Source organism: Procambarus clarkii, chromosome 16 (assembly GCF_040958095.1).
Source record: "Procambarus clarkii isolate CNS0578487 chromosome 16, FALCON_Pclarkii_2.0, whole genome shotgun sequence".
Classification (NCBI taxonomy): Eukaryota; Metazoa; Arthropoda; class Malacostraca; order Decapoda; family Cambaridae; genus Procambarus; species Procambarus clarkii.
In genome coordinates, this window is record NC_091165.1 from 37,588,957 (window position 1) to 37,607,003 (window position 18,047).

The 18,047-nt window shown below is 39.2% G+C and overlaps 1 protein-coding gene across 1 annotated transcript in view; it reads right to left on the bottom strand.

Annotated features, from left to right (window-relative positions):
• Positions 1 to 18,047, bottom strand: part of LOC123760145 (uncharacterized) — a 50,264-nt gene that overhangs the window by 31,292 nt on the left and 925 nt on the right. The gene's annotated exons all lie outside the window — the stretch shown is intronic.

Below are 18,047 nucleotides of genomic sequence, written 5' to 3' on the forward strand. Positions count from 1 at the left end.
TTTTTTTTTTTTCTTTCAGAGAACTCCTTTGTATTTTTTTTTTGCAGAGAAATTGCTTTTGATTTATTTTTTGTTTTTGTCATATGTTTTTCTTTTTGTTCTCTGTATACTCTTACAAAAAAATATGACTACTATTCTAGTAGTCACATTTTTTTTTCTCTGAAGGGGGGAGGAGTGTTACGACCCTGGGTTCTCCAGTGGAAACCAGAGGTCAAAATTGAGCTATTAAACTTCCTGGTAGCACAGTTGGGCATCTAGAATGTCAATTGTTTGTATCTTCCCTGCCAGACGTAAGACTATTATTGTTTCTCAAAGAGCATTTAAAGACTGAGCTGGGGGTTGATTATTAAATAATAACATAGGCACCAACTTTGCTTACTAATACTTTCTAATCATTCATAAAGTAACAATACGTTGCATAGGGGAAGATCTTTAATGTGCTTAGCTGCACGATCAATTAGGCTCCTCCCGGCACCACGACATGAGGGAGGCAGCTGGTGGCTAGCTCGGTCTTCTCTTGGCTGGAGGCGTGAGGTTAAGACCTACTCTGTGGCTGTATCCCTACTCTCCTTCCTTCTCCTCTTACTTATTTCCCTTACCTGAAGTTCCTGTACCCTTAAGTTAAGTATTATATGGTGTAAGTGTGCCTACTCTGGTAGTAACGATTGGGGAGACCTGGGGATAGTATTTTGCCAGTGTTTGGGTACCCCTAAGTGTTGTGTTTTGTATTAGGGTCCCACGTGGTTTCACTACCCTAAGCTGCATCCAGCTTCAGTGCTTATCCAGTAGTACTTTACCCTAGCTTGTTATTAGTGTAAACCTTGTATCCTGCCTACGTGGACCAAGGCTTTTAACGTAAGATAGTGTGGTAAAGTTATTATTATTATTGTTATTGGTGTGAGTGTATATGGGGGGGTTGTTAAGGGGTTAATAAATAAGTACATGAATTACAGAGTATCTCTTCTTCCAAGGTGGGAGCGCAGTGATCAACCCTTAGACTAACATATATGGTCTTGTAGCAAGTTATTACTACTGTGGATAGTTTATTTTGGGGGCCGGGCCTTTTAGCTCTCCCATATTTGATACTCTTGTCTTCTAACTACCTATACCCCTTAATAGTACCAGTACCCCATAGAAGTCCCACTCATATCATTTGTAACAGTAATCTTCTTGAATCTTGGGTTTTGTCTATTATGCAAGTATTCTTGTTCAACATTTCTCTTGTTAGAGTAATGTCATGGGCTTGTCTCATGTGATTCCTAGGGGCACCAGATTGAAGATGGCATGTCAAACGCCTCGTCAGCTTGGTCGACGTCATACCTATGTACTTACATTGAAGGTTACATCCTTCGTGGGGGCAAGTGTACATGTATACAACGCTTGACTGCTGTAGAGGGTTCTCCGTCGGCTTCGGGCTGTTTTTGATAAGGAGTTCGGAAGTCTTCTTGGTTTTGTAGAATATTATCAGGTTTATGTTTTGGTTAGGAGTAGTGCTTTTTACTCCTTTACGGATTATTTCTTTCATTATTCTTTCCTCTTTTATATGTTCACTGTGAATGGTTGATTTGTAATATAATTTTATTGGGGGTGTTGTGGTTTCTGTTCTAGGTTCTGAATTATACCAACGGTCCAAGTGTCTTCTTATAGCAGCGTTTATTTCCGCGTTGCTATATCCGTTGTTCACCAATACCTGAGTTACTCTTTCAAACTCTCTACTCACGTTGCTCCATTCAGAGCAGTGGGTAAGCGCTCGACGAATATAAGCATTGAGAACACTGGCTTTGTATCTTTGGGGGCACTCACTTCTACCGTTCAGGCATAATCCTATGTTGGTGGGCTTGGTATATACGTTGGTGCTTAAAGAGGTTCCTGTTTTTGTTATTAGTACATCCAAGAATGGCAGACTGTTATTTTCACTATTTTCATGTGTAAATCGGAGTACTGACTCTCTCTCTAGGTGTCTTTTTAGGTCAATTAGTTCATCTGAGTCTTTTACTATTACGAATATGTCATCTACATAACGGCAGTATACAGTTGGTTTTTGTCTGCTACCGAAGACCCTATCTTCGATATATTATATATATATATATATATATATATATATATATATATATATATATAAATATATATATATATATATATATATATATATATATATATATATATATATATATATATATATATATATATATATATATATATATACAGAATCTCCAACAGTGGAGTTGGAGATTCTGTATATTATATTATATATATATATATATATATAATATATATATATATATATATATATATATATATATACAGAATCTCCAACTCCACTGTTGGACGACATATTCGGCCTCGAGACACGAAAGAAGGTCACCACCAAAGACACCTTACAAGCAGAACTTATTGCGGAAGGAGGAAAGAATCGAGGCAACTACAGAAGCACCATACTGTCCCCCGAGCTCAAAGCGGCAGCTAAGAGCCTTCGTGAGAACAAGGAGATAGTTGTCAGAAGAGGTGACAAGTCGCCAATATACGTCATTCTTAAAAAAGACGAATATCTGGCGAAAATGAACCTCATACTCTCTGACCAAACTAAATTCCAAAGGGTAACGAAGGACACTACAGCCGAATTGAAAGCAAAGGTCAACAAATTGATCATAACTGTGAACGCCAAGAAATCCGGACTCCACCTGCCAAAGATTATTGGGGAATATAAACCTGGATACACGTATGGAAATGTCAAGACACATAAGCCTGGAAACCCACTTCGGCCAATCATCAGCCAGATACCCACACCCACGTACAGACTGGCGAAACGACTCAACGGCTTGCTGACTCCTTATGTCCCTTGTGCCTTCAGCCTGAAGTCTCCAAAGGAATTTGTCGACTTACTGCGGGGAACACGGGCCACAGGGATAAGAGCCTCGCTGGACGTAGAATCACTGTTTACCAACGTACCTGTGGATGAAACAATCGGGATGATAGCGGACAGAGTGTATCGTGACCCGGCCTGTACTCCTCTTGACATACCAGAAAACATTCTAAGGAAACTACTTCAAGCTTGTACTAAAGAGGCACCCTTCTTGAGCCCAGATGGGCACATGTATAAGCAAGTAGATGGGGTCGCCATGGGTTCTCCCCTAGGTGTCCTGTTTGCGAACTTCTACATGGGTACCATCGAGTAAAAGGTCTTATTCGACATGAACTTGAAACCGGCCATATACTGCAGGTATGTTGACGACATTTTTACACAGGTACCTGATGTCAGACATCTGCAGAAGCTGAAGGAGGCATTTGAGCAAAATTCTGTGTTGCGTTTCACTTATGAGATGGAGAAGGATGGGAAGCTGCCCTTTCTAGATGTAACAGTCATGGAAAGGAGCGGAGGTTTCCACACTGCAGTCTACACTAAGGAAACAAACATAGGAATGTGCCTAAATGCCAACAGTGACTGCCCAGATAGGTACAAGAGGAGTGTCGTTAACGCTTATGTCGACCGTGCTCTCAGCCACAGCTCAGGATGGAAGCAAGTCGACGAAGAACTCTGTAGGGTAAGGCAGGTCCTAGTCAACAACGGCTTCTCCAATGGTTTCGTTGAAGACATCATAAGAAGGAAAGTGAAACGCCATGCAACCTCTGAAGAGACAACTAACACAACACCAATACCCCCTATTAGACTATTTTACAGGAACTTCTTTTCCACAGCTCATAAAACGGAGGAAAGGGTCCTGAAAGATATTGTTAATAGAAACGTTATCCCTACAGACAAAAATCAGAAGATACAACTGACGATTTACTATAAAACCAAAAAAACGGCCAGCCTACTCATGAGAAACTCTCCAGGCACAAAGCAGAACGCTTTAAAAGAGACCAACGTCGTCTATGCCTTCAAATGCCCTCTTGGGGACTGTAAGCCTCAAAAAAACTCAGTATATAGGCAAGACAACAACATCTCTTTCCAGGCGTTTAACGATGCATAAGCAACAGGGCTCCATTAAGGAACATATAATCTCTTCCCACAACCAAACCATCACCAGAGAAGTCTTAGCAAACAACACAGAAATCATCGATAGATACAGCGATAGCAGGCGGCTTGACATCTGCGAGGCACTACACATCAAGAAGTCAACACCAGCAATCAACAGCCAATTTATGCACAACTATATTCTACCTACTTCAAGACTCCGCTCCAATATAGAAGCATCAAGAAATATGGGCCAATAGGCCCTCTGCAATTACTTCCGTTCTTACCTTCAATACCCATTGTTTCGTGTTCTGTTTTGTGTTGAAAGTTTATTTTCACTTAATCCAAAACAGTTGTAACATATCACCTCACCCAAATGCAGGAATAAAAAATCGAAGATGTTTAAGCTCTATTCAGTTATAGTTGTGTGTGTGTAAACTAAAGTCTTTGAAAATGTAATAAGTTTTACGAAACGCGCTCAAGTGTCGTGTCAGACTAGAAATAAAAATGAATTTTGGAGAATTGATTTTTCAATTACCATCAACAGTGAAAAGTAACATAAGAAAGATCGAGAAAATTCGTGTTAGAATTATTAATCTTACTTTTTCGGTCATATTTAATAATATATGTCTACAGGAAAGACTGCTACCAAAATATATAATATATATATATATATATATATATATATATATATATATATATGCGAACAAGCCTGAATGGTCCCCAGGACTATATGCGAATGAAAACTCACACCCCAGAAGTGACTCGAACCCATACTCCCAGAAGCAACGCAACTGGTAACTACAGGGCGCCTTAATCCGCTTGACCATCACGGCCGTCAAAAGGAAGTGATAGCCGAGGCTATTTGAGCAACTTCCCCGACGGCAACTCGGATGGTAATCTTGGGCATAGCATTTCACCAAATCACCTCATTCTTTGGGGCACACGTGAGGAACACAAATGCGAACAAGCCTGAATGGTCCCCAGGACTATATGCGAATGAAAACTCACACCCCAGAAGTGACTCGAACCCATACTCCCAGAAGCAACGCAACTGGTAACTACAGGGCGCCTTAATCCGCTTGACCATCACGGCCGTCAAAAGGAAGTGATAGCCGAGGCTATTTGAGCCACTTCCCCGACGGCAACTCGGATGGTAATCTTGGGCATAGCATTTCACCAAATCACCTCATTCTTTGGGGCACACGTGAGGAACACAAATGCGAACAAGCCTGAATGGTCCCCAGGACTATATGCGAATGAAAACTCACACCCCAGAAGTGACTCGAACCCATACTCCCAGAAGCAACGCAACTGGTAACTACAGGGCGCCTTAATCCGCTTGACCATCACGGCCGTCAAAAGGAAGTGATAGCCGAGGCTATTTGAGCCACTTCCCCGACGGCAACTCGGATGGTAATCTTGGGCATAGGATTTCACCAAATCACCTCATTCTTTGGGGCACACGTGAGGAACACAAATGCGAACAAGCCTGAATGGTCCCCAGGACTATATGCGAATGAAAACTCACACCCCAGAAGTGACTCGAACCCATACTCCCAGAAGCAACGCAACTGGTAACTACAGGGCGCCTTAATCCGCTTGACCATCACGGCCGTCAAAAGGAAGTGATAGCCGAGGCTATTTGAGCCACTTCCCCGACGGCAACTCGGATGGTAATCTTGGGCATAGCATTTCACCATTTCAGAGTTTTCATTCGCATATAGTCCTGGGGACCATTCAGGCTTGTTCGCATTTGTGTTCCTCACGTGTGCCCCAAAGAATGAGGTGATTTGGTGAAATGCTATGCCCAAGATTACCATCCGAGTTGCCGTCGGGGAAGTGGCTCAAATAGCCTCGGCTATCACTTCCTTTTGACGGCCGTGATGGTCAAGCGGATTAAGGCGCCCTGTAGTTACCAGTTGCGTTGCTTCTGGGAGTATGGGTTCGAGTCACTTCTGGGGTGTGAGTTTTCATTCGCATATAGTCCTGGGGACCATTCAGGCTTGTTCGCATTTGTGTTCCTCACGTGTGCCCCAAAGAATGAGGTGATTTGGTGAAATGCTATGCCCAAGATTACCATCCGAGTTGCCGTCGGGGAAGTGGCTCAAATAGCCTCGGCTATCACTTCCTTTTGACGGCCGTGATGGTCAAGCGGATTAAGGCGCCCTGTAGTTACCAGTTGCGTTGCTTCTGGGAGTATGGGTTCGAGTCACTTCTGGGGTGTGAGTTTTCATTCGCATATAGTCCTGGGGACCATTCAGGCTTGTTCGCATTTGTGTTCCTCACGTGTGCCCCAAAGAATGAGGTGATTTGGTGAAATGCTATGCCCAAGATTACCATCCGAGTTGCCGTCGGGGAAGTGGCTCAAATAGCCTCGGCTATCACTTCCTTTTGACGGCCGTGATGGTCAAGCGGATTAAGGCGCCCTGTAGTTACCAGTTGCGTTGCTTCTGGGAGTATGGGTTCGAGTCACTTCTGGGGTGTGAGTTTTCATTCGCATATAGTCCTGGGGACCATTCAGGCTTGTTCGCATTTGTGTTCCTCACGTGTGCCCCAAAGAATGAGGTGATTTGGTGAAATGCTATGCCCAAGATTACCATCCGAGTTGCCGTCGGGGAAGTGGCTCAAATAGCCTCGGCTATCACTTCCTTTTGACGGCCGTGATGGTCAAGCGGATTAAGGCGCCCTGTAGTTACCAGTTGCGTTGCTTCTGGGAGTATGGGTTCGAGTCACTTCTGGGGTGTGAGTTTTCATTCGCATATAGTCCTGGGGACCATTCAGGCTTGTTCGCATTTGTGTTCCTCACGTGTGCCCCAAAGAATGGGGTGATTTGGTGAAATGCTATGCCCAAGATTACCATCCGAGTTGCCGTCGGGGAAGTGGCTCAAATAGCCTCGGCTATCACTTCCTTTTGACAGCCGTGATGGTCAAGCGGATTAAGGCGCCCTGTAGTTACCAGTTGCGTTGCTTCTGGGAGTATGGGTTCGAGTCACTTCTGGGGTGTGAGTTTTCATTCGCATATAGTCCTGGGGACCATTCAGGCTTGTTCGCATTTGTGTTCCTCACGTGTGCCCCAAAGAATGAGGTGATTTGGTGAAATGCTATGCCCAAGATTACCATCCGAGTTGCCGTCGGGGAAGTGGCTCAAATAGCCTCGGCTATCACTTCCTTTTGACGGCCGTGATGGTCAAGCGGATTAAGGCGCCCTGTAGTTACCAGTTGCGTTGCTTCTGGGAGTATGGGTTCGAGTCACTTCTGGGGTGTGAGTTTTCATTCGCATATAGTCCTGGGGACCATTCAGGCTTGTTCGCATTTGTGTTCCTCACGTGTGCCCCAAAGAATGAGGTGATTTGGTGAAATGCTATGCCCAAGATTACCATCCGAGTTGCCGTCGGGGAAGTGGCTCAAATAGCCTCGGCTATCACTTCCTTTTGACGGCCGTGATGGTCAAGCGGATTAAGGCGCCCTGTAGTTACCAGTTGCGTTGCTTCTGGGAGTATGGGTTCGAGTCACTTCTGGGGTGTGAGTTTTCATTCATATATATATATATATATATATATATATATATATATATATATATATATATATATATATATATATATATATATATATATATATATATATATATATTATATATATATATACAATATATATATATATATATATATATATATATATATATATATATATATATATATATATATATATATATATATATATATATTGTTTACCATATTTCTCTGGGTTTGAGAATATTGTCAAGGCCTTGAAACTTTTTAATATAGATGTAATGTTTAGCTACGAAAACACTGTTGGTAAGCTATTAGTAAGGAACAGCCCTCGTAGTGATAATTGCGTCATTTATAAAATACCTTGTAAGGAATGTAACAAGTTCTATGTCGGGCAAACATCTAAAGATTTAAAATGTAGAATATCGCAACATAAATACTCTGTAAGACATGGCCAATTGTCTAATGCTTTGTTTGTGCATTTGTCAGAAAAAGCTCATCAAATTGATTGGGAGAGTGCTTCTTCAATAACAAATTGTAAAAGCACCTATAACAGAAACATAATTGAATCTGCTTTGATACAGATCACCAAAGAAAGTAATTTGAATATTAGCAGTGGTCTATATAACTTAGATCCATTTCTAATAGATCAGCTAAAGGGCGATTTAAGTAGAATCATTGAAAAATATTTGTCTCACTAATTTATTGTATATATTTACTTCTTTATGTTATAAATACCTATATATTATGCTTGTATGTCTGCTGTATCAGATGGGCCATTGGGCTACATCGAATGTGCCAATTGGGTGCATCTGATGGGCCAATGGGCCGTCTGCGTTGTCCAAGTATTGTACCTCACCTTACTTCACCACTCCTTCCTGCCTATTTATACCCATCACTCGATCTGTAAAATGACCTTTTGAAGATGTATTTAATATACGAAAGTACTTAAGGAAATTTCCTGTTTCATTTTTCCTCCGTGGTCTGACATTGTCACATTCTTAATCACGTGTTTATTTTCGTGATATACACACACACACATATATATATATATATATATATATATATATATATATATATATATATATATATATATATATATATATATATATATATATATATGTCGTACCTAGTAGCCAGAACTCACTTCTCAGCCTACTATTCAAGGCCCGATTTGCCTGATAAGCCAAGTTTTCCTGAATTAATATATTTACTATAATTTTTTTCTTATGAAATGATAAAGCAACCCTTTTCTCTATGTATGAGGTCAATTTTTTTTTATTGGAGTTAAAATTAACGTAGATATATGACCGAACCTAACCAACCCTACCTAACCTAACCTAACCTATATTTATAGGTAAGGTTAGGTTAGGTAGCCAAAAAAAGCTAGGTTAGGTTAGGTTAGGTAGGTTAGGTAGACGAAAAAACATTAATTCATGAAAACTTGGCTTATTAGGCAAATCGGGCCTTGAATAGTAGGCTGAGAAGTGCGTTCTGGCTATTAGGTACGACATATATATATATATATATATATATATATATATATATATATATATATATATATATATATATATATATATATATATATATATATATATATATATATATATATATGTCGTACCTAATAGCCAGAACGCACTTCTCAGCCTACTATGCAAGGCCCGATTTGCCTAATAAGCCAAGATTTCATGAATTAATTGTTTTTCGACTACCTAACCTAACTTTTTAGGCTACCTAACCTAACCTAACCTATAAAGATAGGTTAGGTTAGGTTAGGTAGGGTTGGTTAGGTTCGGTCATATATCTACGTTAATTTTAACTCCAATAATAATAAATTGACCTCTTACATAATGAAATGGGTAGCTTTATCATTTCATAAGAAAAAAATTAGAGAAAATATATTAATTCAGGAAAACTTGGCTTATTAGGCAAATCGGGCCTTGCATAGTAGGCTGAGAAGTGCGTTCTGGCTATTAGGTACGACATATATATATATATATATATATATATATATATATATATATATATATATATATATATATATATATATATATATATATATATATATATATATATATGTCGTGAGAGCAATAGGGCGAAAGTCCTTAGGGGATGTTCCCAGAGACCCTGGTTTACGAACAGGGAGGACAACGGCATCGAACCAGTCCTCAGGGACTGACGACGACTCCCAGATCCGATTATACAGACTCAGTAAATACTGAGACGTGCACGGAGGGGGATGGCGAAGCATCTCATAATGAATGCCATCGGAGCCCGCCGCCGTAGAACCGCAGAGGGCCAGGGCAGAACGAAGTTCAGAGAGAGAGAAGGGATCATTATAGGGAAATCGAAGACGAGTGCAGAAATCTAAAGGACGAGACTCAAGGACAGGTTTACAAAGAAGGAAAGATTGGGGAAGATGAAGACCAGAGCTAACAGAAGAAAAGTGGGAACCCAGTTCGGTAGCAGATTTGTTTAGGAACAGTGTCGGTAAGATATATTAAGATGATAAAGAGAATTACATTGACGTAGTTTTGCAAATAAAACTGAGTGACTGACTAAATTTATTAGGGTAACTGTAATGTTGTTGATAGTATTTGACAAAGAACTATTTACTGAACGGAAGAAACAATTGTACGTTTGATTTTATAAAACATGTAAGAGAATGTGTTGAACATAGTGAACGTATGGGGAATATGACAAAGAACACATAACATGTAAGAGAGGTGAAAATATGATCTGAACATGTGGAGAATATGAACATGGGGGAGCATGTTAAGAACATTGAGAACATGAATATTCAGTATAAAAGTTGTACAGAGAACATGTGATGAACATGAAAACATGACAAAAAAGCAGAAAACATGGAAGCGAATACAAAGAGCACAGTGACTATAGAGAGAATATACAAATATAGTAGGATTATTGAAAGTTTGGATAAGTTGGGGAATGAGCGAGATTAAGGGGGGAGTAGGGGATGAGGGCGAGATAAAGGGAGAGCAGGCAAGATGAAGGGCAAAAGAATGTTGGGGATGGGGTAAGGGATGGGAATGTAAAGGGGGTGGGGAAGGTAGGTGTGACTTGACCGTGTGAATATTACATAGCTGAGTAAACAAAGGGTATTAAAGGGTAGGTACCATCTGACCATATGAATTTTATTATCAAAAAGGATCTTAAAGGACAGGATGTGTTCACTTTTGACAAAGATGATAGACTTGAGAGGGTTTTGATCTGAATTAATTTTGATGAACTAAAGCGGAGGAAAAAGAGTTGAAGCTCAGTAATTTACTTATTGATTTATTTTATATGGGTCTGAAATGTAATTGGGTGTTTTTAAACCTCAGGGGATTTGATCTGATAATAAAGAACTTGTTCAAATGAACCAAGGTGGGGAACAGGAGCTGGATTTCGGTAATTAAATTATTGTATTTTACTATGTCTGAAATATGATTGTTTTAAATTTCAGGGAAATTGGTCTGGTACTAAAGAAGTTATACAAATGAACTAAGGTGGGGGACGAGAGTTAGAGCTTTGTAATGGTTTGGGTCTATTTTACAATGTCTGGAATACAGAGATTTTAAATCACAGGGTAATTGGTCTGTTATTAAAGATGATACAAGAAGGGTTTAAGGTGGGGATCAAGAGCTTGAGCTCGGTAACTAAATCATTATATTTTACTATGTCTGAATTAGCTATGTTTTAAATCTCAGGGGGAATTGGTTCGATACTAAAGATGATATGTGAGGGAACTAAGGTGTAGGGGGGACAGGAGGTGGAGCTCGATAATTGTTTGGATCTTATTTACTGTGTATGAAATACAGTGAGTTTAAATTTCAGGAACAATGATAGGATATTAACGAAGATATAAGAGGGGGTTAAAACAGAGACAGGAGCTAGAACTCGGTAATTTTTCGAATCTTACGAATCTTATTTACTACGTTTGAAATAGCTATGTTTTAAATTTCAGGGGGATTGGACTGTTAGTATTTAATATACGACAGGGTACTAAGGTGGGGGACAGGAGCTAGAACTTACTTACTGACTCTATTAGATTTACTACGTTTGAAATAAGACTGATTAAAATTGGGCTATTAGTAGCGAAACTAAACGTATAAATGCGGTCTTTAACAAATTTGGTCTTAAAATGGTATCTGTAAAATTTTTGGTGTCAACCGGACTCTGATAATATTTGAATTTCCGCCATAAGAACTCTTTAAGAATGCAGGTGTAAGTAAATCTCTGAAATATTTCGGTCTGAACGTGGACTCTGATTAATTTTTGTCTTAAAGTGGACTCTGTCAAATTTCGGTTTTCAATCGAACTCTGCCCAATTTCGGTCTTCAAATGAACTCTGCCTAATTTTCAGTCATGAACTGGACTCTGTTTATTTTGGGTCGTTTAGTGGATTCTGTCATATTTTGGTTTCAAAGTGGACTCTAAATATTTTTTGGTCTTTACTGGACTCCGATGAATTTTGGGCATAAACTGGTCACTGACTAATTTTTGGTCATAAACTGGTTTCTGACTAATTTTGGTCTCTTAACAGGTCTGTCATATTTGGGTCTAAAATAATCTGTCAAAATTCTGTACATTTCGGTCTTCAAATGGTCTCTAATATTTTTGGTCTTAAATGGTCTCTGAAGAAAATCAATCTTTAAATGGTCTCTGATGAAAATCGGTCTTTTTCAGGCGAAACATCAGTAAATGGATATAAAAACTAAAAGTCGCAGCTATGACGTAAATTTTCCTTAACAAAACTTTTATGACAATATTCTCTGAAAATGTCTTTTTTTTTACAGATTTCAGTCTAACACCCTTAAATACACTTCAATGATTACACGAACTCTGAAATATTTTCATAACACTGAACTTGGAAAAAATCTGAATTTTTCCCATAAGAACTCTTAACAAACTTCTAAGATCCTTGAAATTATTTTCCTCATAAGAATTCTTTAACTCCAAAAGAGTGATTTTCTAAAACAAACAAAATTTGTCCATAAAGTTTATTCTCAGTCAAGAATTGGGCGGACTTTGCCCCAGAATTTTTCTATGATCTTTGAAATTATTTTCTCCCATAAGAACTCTGAAAATTTTTGAATTTCTTCGATAAGAAATCCTTAAGACCACAAACGGGAGTTTTAAAGTTAACTGGAAACCCGACGCTTTAAACGGGATATTTCAAATTAACTGGAAAACAAACGCCTTAAACGGGATATTTTAAAAAAATATCCTGTTTAAGGCATCATCCCTACTACTCACACACACAAACACACACACACACACACACACACACACACACATATACCAAACACATACATACCACACACACATGCACACCAAACATACAAACACACAACACACCAACACAGACAAACACACAAACACAACCAGCATACCATACACACAAACACAGACAATCACAGAAACAAACTAAACAAACACAAACCACACATCAGGTAACACACAAACATACCAAACACACACCCAAAAATATCAAACACACACACAAACACAGACAAACACACATACCAAACACACAAATAGGGCAAACAAACACACACACAAACACACATACCAAACACACAAATAGGGCAAACAAACACACACAAACACTCCCCAAACACATATAAACATACCAAATACACACACACTATAGTAATGCTTTTACCTATCAATACTTTCCACACACACACTCACACACGAGAACCAGAGCTCAACCCCTGCAAGCACAACTAGGTAAGTACACACACACACACTTTATACGTATTTTATACATTTAAAAGAGGACTTTATATACATAGTTACAGTGTCACCTTTATGCTATTAAATAAATACACCAGAAAACATTTTGTGTTTACTGGGAAGTAAGCTACAATTAGCTTTAACCCACTTACCTCTTGGCAAGACACCTGGAGAGGATGGAATTACAAATGAACTTATCAAATATCTTCCATCAACTGCACATAGCGCTCCTCTAAACTGCTACAACTTATGCTGGACTCACGGTAATATCCCCAACCCGTCCTCTCAAAAAGAACGTCACTTTTGGCTCGTATGCGCACTATGGCCAAATTTGGACGTAATTTGAAATGAAATCGACTCACAAAAGTGACGTTTTGTTCCGTTTTCTGTTTGAGCCGTCCGGCGTACGCACAGAGGTTATAAGAGGACACTTTAAATTCACGTTTTTCATAACGTTTTGAAACTTTATGAGAATTTCCTGCCCACCTAACCTATCAGATGACCCTTAACTTACTGTTGTTGAAAAAAAATTCCCAAATTTATTTTCATTTTTTTTTTCATTTTCAAATTACGTCCAAATTCGGCCATATGGACAAACGGCCAAAAGCGACGTTCTTTTTAAGAGGACAGGTTGTAAATTTCCCACACAATGGTAGACTAGTATTATTCTTCTTTTCCTCAAACCAGGAAAAGAACCTCCCAACCTGTGTCATACAGACCTATCAACCTATCTCCTTGCTATCATGTCTCAGTAAAGTCATGGCAAGACTAGTATATACTCGCCTCCAATGGTACCTTGATAATAATAATAGTTTACAGAGAATAATATATTTTAAAATCAAGTTGGATTTCGACCGCAATGCTCCACACTTGGATCAAATACTTGAACACGACTCTGCACCTCTCTTAGAGGCAGTAAATTTGTTAGTGTTCACTACCAAGACCTTAAAGGAGCTTTTGATAGCATTCCTTATACTTGACTCTTGGCAAAGCTTGCACGTTTACGTGTACAGGGAAGATTACTTCTATGGCTACAGTCCTGTCTTACGAACAGGACCTCCAAGGTCTATATATAAGGCGGTTTTTCAGATAGTATTCTAATTCAAACGGGTGTCCCACAAGGCTTCATACCAAGCCCAGCCCTTTTTGCTGTACTCTTAGCAGATTTACCTAACACCCATCCTGTTCAACTCTCGGCGTACGCTGACAATTTAGCATTGTATTATTCAGAAAATGATGTACCTAATACGGTCTCAACAATGCAAATAGCACTTGACCACCTCATTGATTGGACACAGCAATGGGGCCTTCAAGTTAATACTACAAAAATTGTTATTAGATCTTCCCTAAAAAGACTTGTTCATCTACCCACCCTCACAATACACAACACTCCCATTAAACACGAACGAGAACGTAAATACCTTGGAATACATTTCGACTTGCCCTTAATTACCTGGAAAGCACATATTCAACATCTTCAACAGACGACACAACCAAGACTCACCACATTTAAAGCCCTCACTGGCACCACCTAGGTGTAACAAGCTAAGCTGGTTTTAGAAGCTTATAGATCTTGGATCATATGATTTACAGGGAACACAAGCTAGTTTGGAGTCAGAAGGAACTTTAACCTGGATAACAGTATAAAAGGTCACTCTCCAGAGAGTAAAGGATTAGCGAGGAGAGGGTATAAGACCAAATGGCTAAGTTCCCCTTTGTGTTAATTCATCAATGAAGAAGAATTCAGGAAAAAAACATGAATTGTAGTAATAACCAATCTTGCTTAAATATGTATGTTAGGTTAACATGAATTTAGAGTAAAGATCCAGTCTCCTATGTGGTCAAAGAGACAGTTGACATTATTTAGAATAGGGGACCTTGTTCGATCTGGCTCGGCTGGCTTCTTCTCTGACCCATCCTGGGTCGAGGAGGTCAGCCGGCCAGGAAGATCACAATTTTCTGTGTTGTTAAATTATAAATTCAGGTCGCTATTCAATATTGTAATTGGAAATAGCCAGGTCCAAAAACCTATAGAATTATCATCAATTTCAATAGGAATTTAATCATCTGGGTGGTCAGTAAATTAGATTAGCTTTTTCAATTAACCCTGCTTACTAATCTGGCAGCCAGAGAGGGTGGCGGAGTAATCCTAGATTAGCTTCACAGTCCGGAGGTCAGGGAGTATGCTAGTGTGAGTTGGGACATCCTGGCATGAAGATCTCCTCCAGAGGTAAGGCTGAACAACTGGATTGGCTGTGGTGTTTAAGGTAAAAAGATCTGTGTCTGTTTTAAGTTCAGTGTAGAATCCACATTAATTTTTGTAGTCAATACCATTGCCGCCATTTTCGGAAGTATTTCAGTTTAGGAAGTGTTCAGTGTTCATTTGTCCCATTACTATTATTTATGTTTCAATAAACTTGTTGAGTAATTTCTAGTGGTTTAGTGAGTCCATCCTTAAGAATATATATTGTCTTTACCACGGAATCACGAGCCGGTGGCTATTGAATGAGTCGCCGGTATACTTTTCAAGCAAGCCTAATCTATTTAACATTGCATGTATTCCCTTGGGTTTCTATTTAATCCACACTCAACATGAATTCATCCCTCTCATTTCAATTAATTAGGGGATCAACTTTCTAGGAATTTATGTTTAATTGATTGATGCAACCCATAATCAATTAATTAATAGATAGTGCAACTCGGGTTGCACTATCTTTGTGTTCTCTTTTTTTATATTAATGCGTTTGGTACAACACCTGCCAGAATAGTTACTGCTCTATTCCAGATCACGGCACAAGAAAAAATTATACCCAAATACCACAGTGATTTACACAGATCGATCTCGCATCCTAGTAAACAACGCATCCTTGGTCACTGGCGCAGTTCCCTGGAAACACAAACCGTAACTGTCTCTATTTTCCGCTTGTTACAACTTGTAATAAAGTTGTTACATCTTGGCTTAACGTGTTTGTGACGTATTAGAACGTTGTTACAACTCGCTATATTTGTTGTTATAACTGGTTAGGAGGTGTTAAAACTCGTTCGAACGTTGTACCAACGTCGTAGTTTCGGTGTGTGTTTGGCGGGAATGGATCCCGCAATGCCATCTCAAGCAGGGATGGCGGTTACCAAACCAACTATCTATTTACACTGCTGAATTATATGCCCTATACCACGCTCTCCAAATAATCTCAACATTACCAGTTAGGATATATACAATCGGTAGTGACTCCAAGAGTGCGATTCAAGCAATTACGTACTCTTCCACAACGTGTAAAGAGTTTATTTACCCATGCCTTCAACTTCTTCATGAACAGCGATTGAAGGGTTATGACACCTCTCTCCAATGGATCCCAGCGCATTGTGGTATACTACATATTGAACCTGTATATCAGCTGCCCAAAGCGATGCACAACACGCCTCACATTACCCGTCATCCAATTCCTCATGCTGCACATAATGGAGCCTTCAAAGATACCATCACCCGAAATTTTTTAATGAAATGAAAAACGTCATGCTCAACTTTGTATTATGGGTCCATAAAAATGAAACTTGGAAACATGTCAGTTATAAAAACAGATAAACTGATGTGATAAGATTTAAGGCCATACACGTTACATATGTTAAAGGAGTGTGTGAGAATTTGAGGATGATGTTGACTGCTAGATCAATCTGTATTAGAAGTAGAGTTCAAGACAGAACAGCAAGAGAATATCGATTAGAAGAAAAATATGAATAGAATATTATTTAATAGTCAGCTCGACAGATGTAATGACCATCATAACATCCGGTCGGCCAGCACGCTGGACTTGTGATCCTGTGGTCCCGGGTTCGATCCCAGGCGCCGGCGAGAAACATTGGGCAGAATTTCTTTCACCCTATGTCCCTGTTACCTAGCAGTAAAATAGGTACCTGGGTGTTAGTCAGCTGTCACGGGCTGCTTCCTGGGGGTGGAGGCCTGGTCGAGGACCGGGCCGTGGGGACACTAAAGCCCCGAAATCATCTCAAGATAACCTCAAGATCATTCACTCACTAAACACCAAAGCTGGGAACACATACAACACATTAAGAAAAAAGTCTTAAAAATGGTTGGTATACTCTCTAAAATCAGATATTATGTTTCAAACTCTGTTCTCATCTCATTAAACTACGAGCTAATTTATCCCTATCTTACATACGAAATCTGTGCATAGGGGTTCAGTCACTGAAAAAATACCTCAAACCATCATCACCCAGCAAAAATCTGCTATCGTAATAATAAACTGTTTTCAGACAACACACAGCCCCTATGTTTAAATCCCTAAACATGCTAAACATAAACTCACTCCGCACATTCTCTTGTGCCACTTACATGTACAAAACTTTGCTCTTAAATGTAAATCTTGATCTGAAGCTCTTTCTTGACAGATGTAATAGAACCTATAATCACAACACTAGAAATAAATATCTCTTTGATATCCCAATTAAACTAAATACAAATAAAGACACCTAGTCTACGGAACTCACTCCCTAACGAATTAACCTATGTCTTAGTCAAACGTAAAACCAAAGAGTACCTAATTTCATCCTCATAGTTTCCAGCCTAGTGCTTCAAACTCGCACCATAACTTGTGCTACCCACTCTTCCAATATATGTGCCTAAGCTGTGAAACTTCACCATTGTAATCACTGCTTTCAACTTATATCAAGGCTATTATGTTGAACGGAAATTTCACTACAATATACCAATTAATAATCCACAAATTTGGCTACAATGTACCTGTTCAAATTCTTCAAATTTTGCTACAAATTACCTACTTAAATTACTTGTTAGATTAACGACCCGCCCGAAACACTAT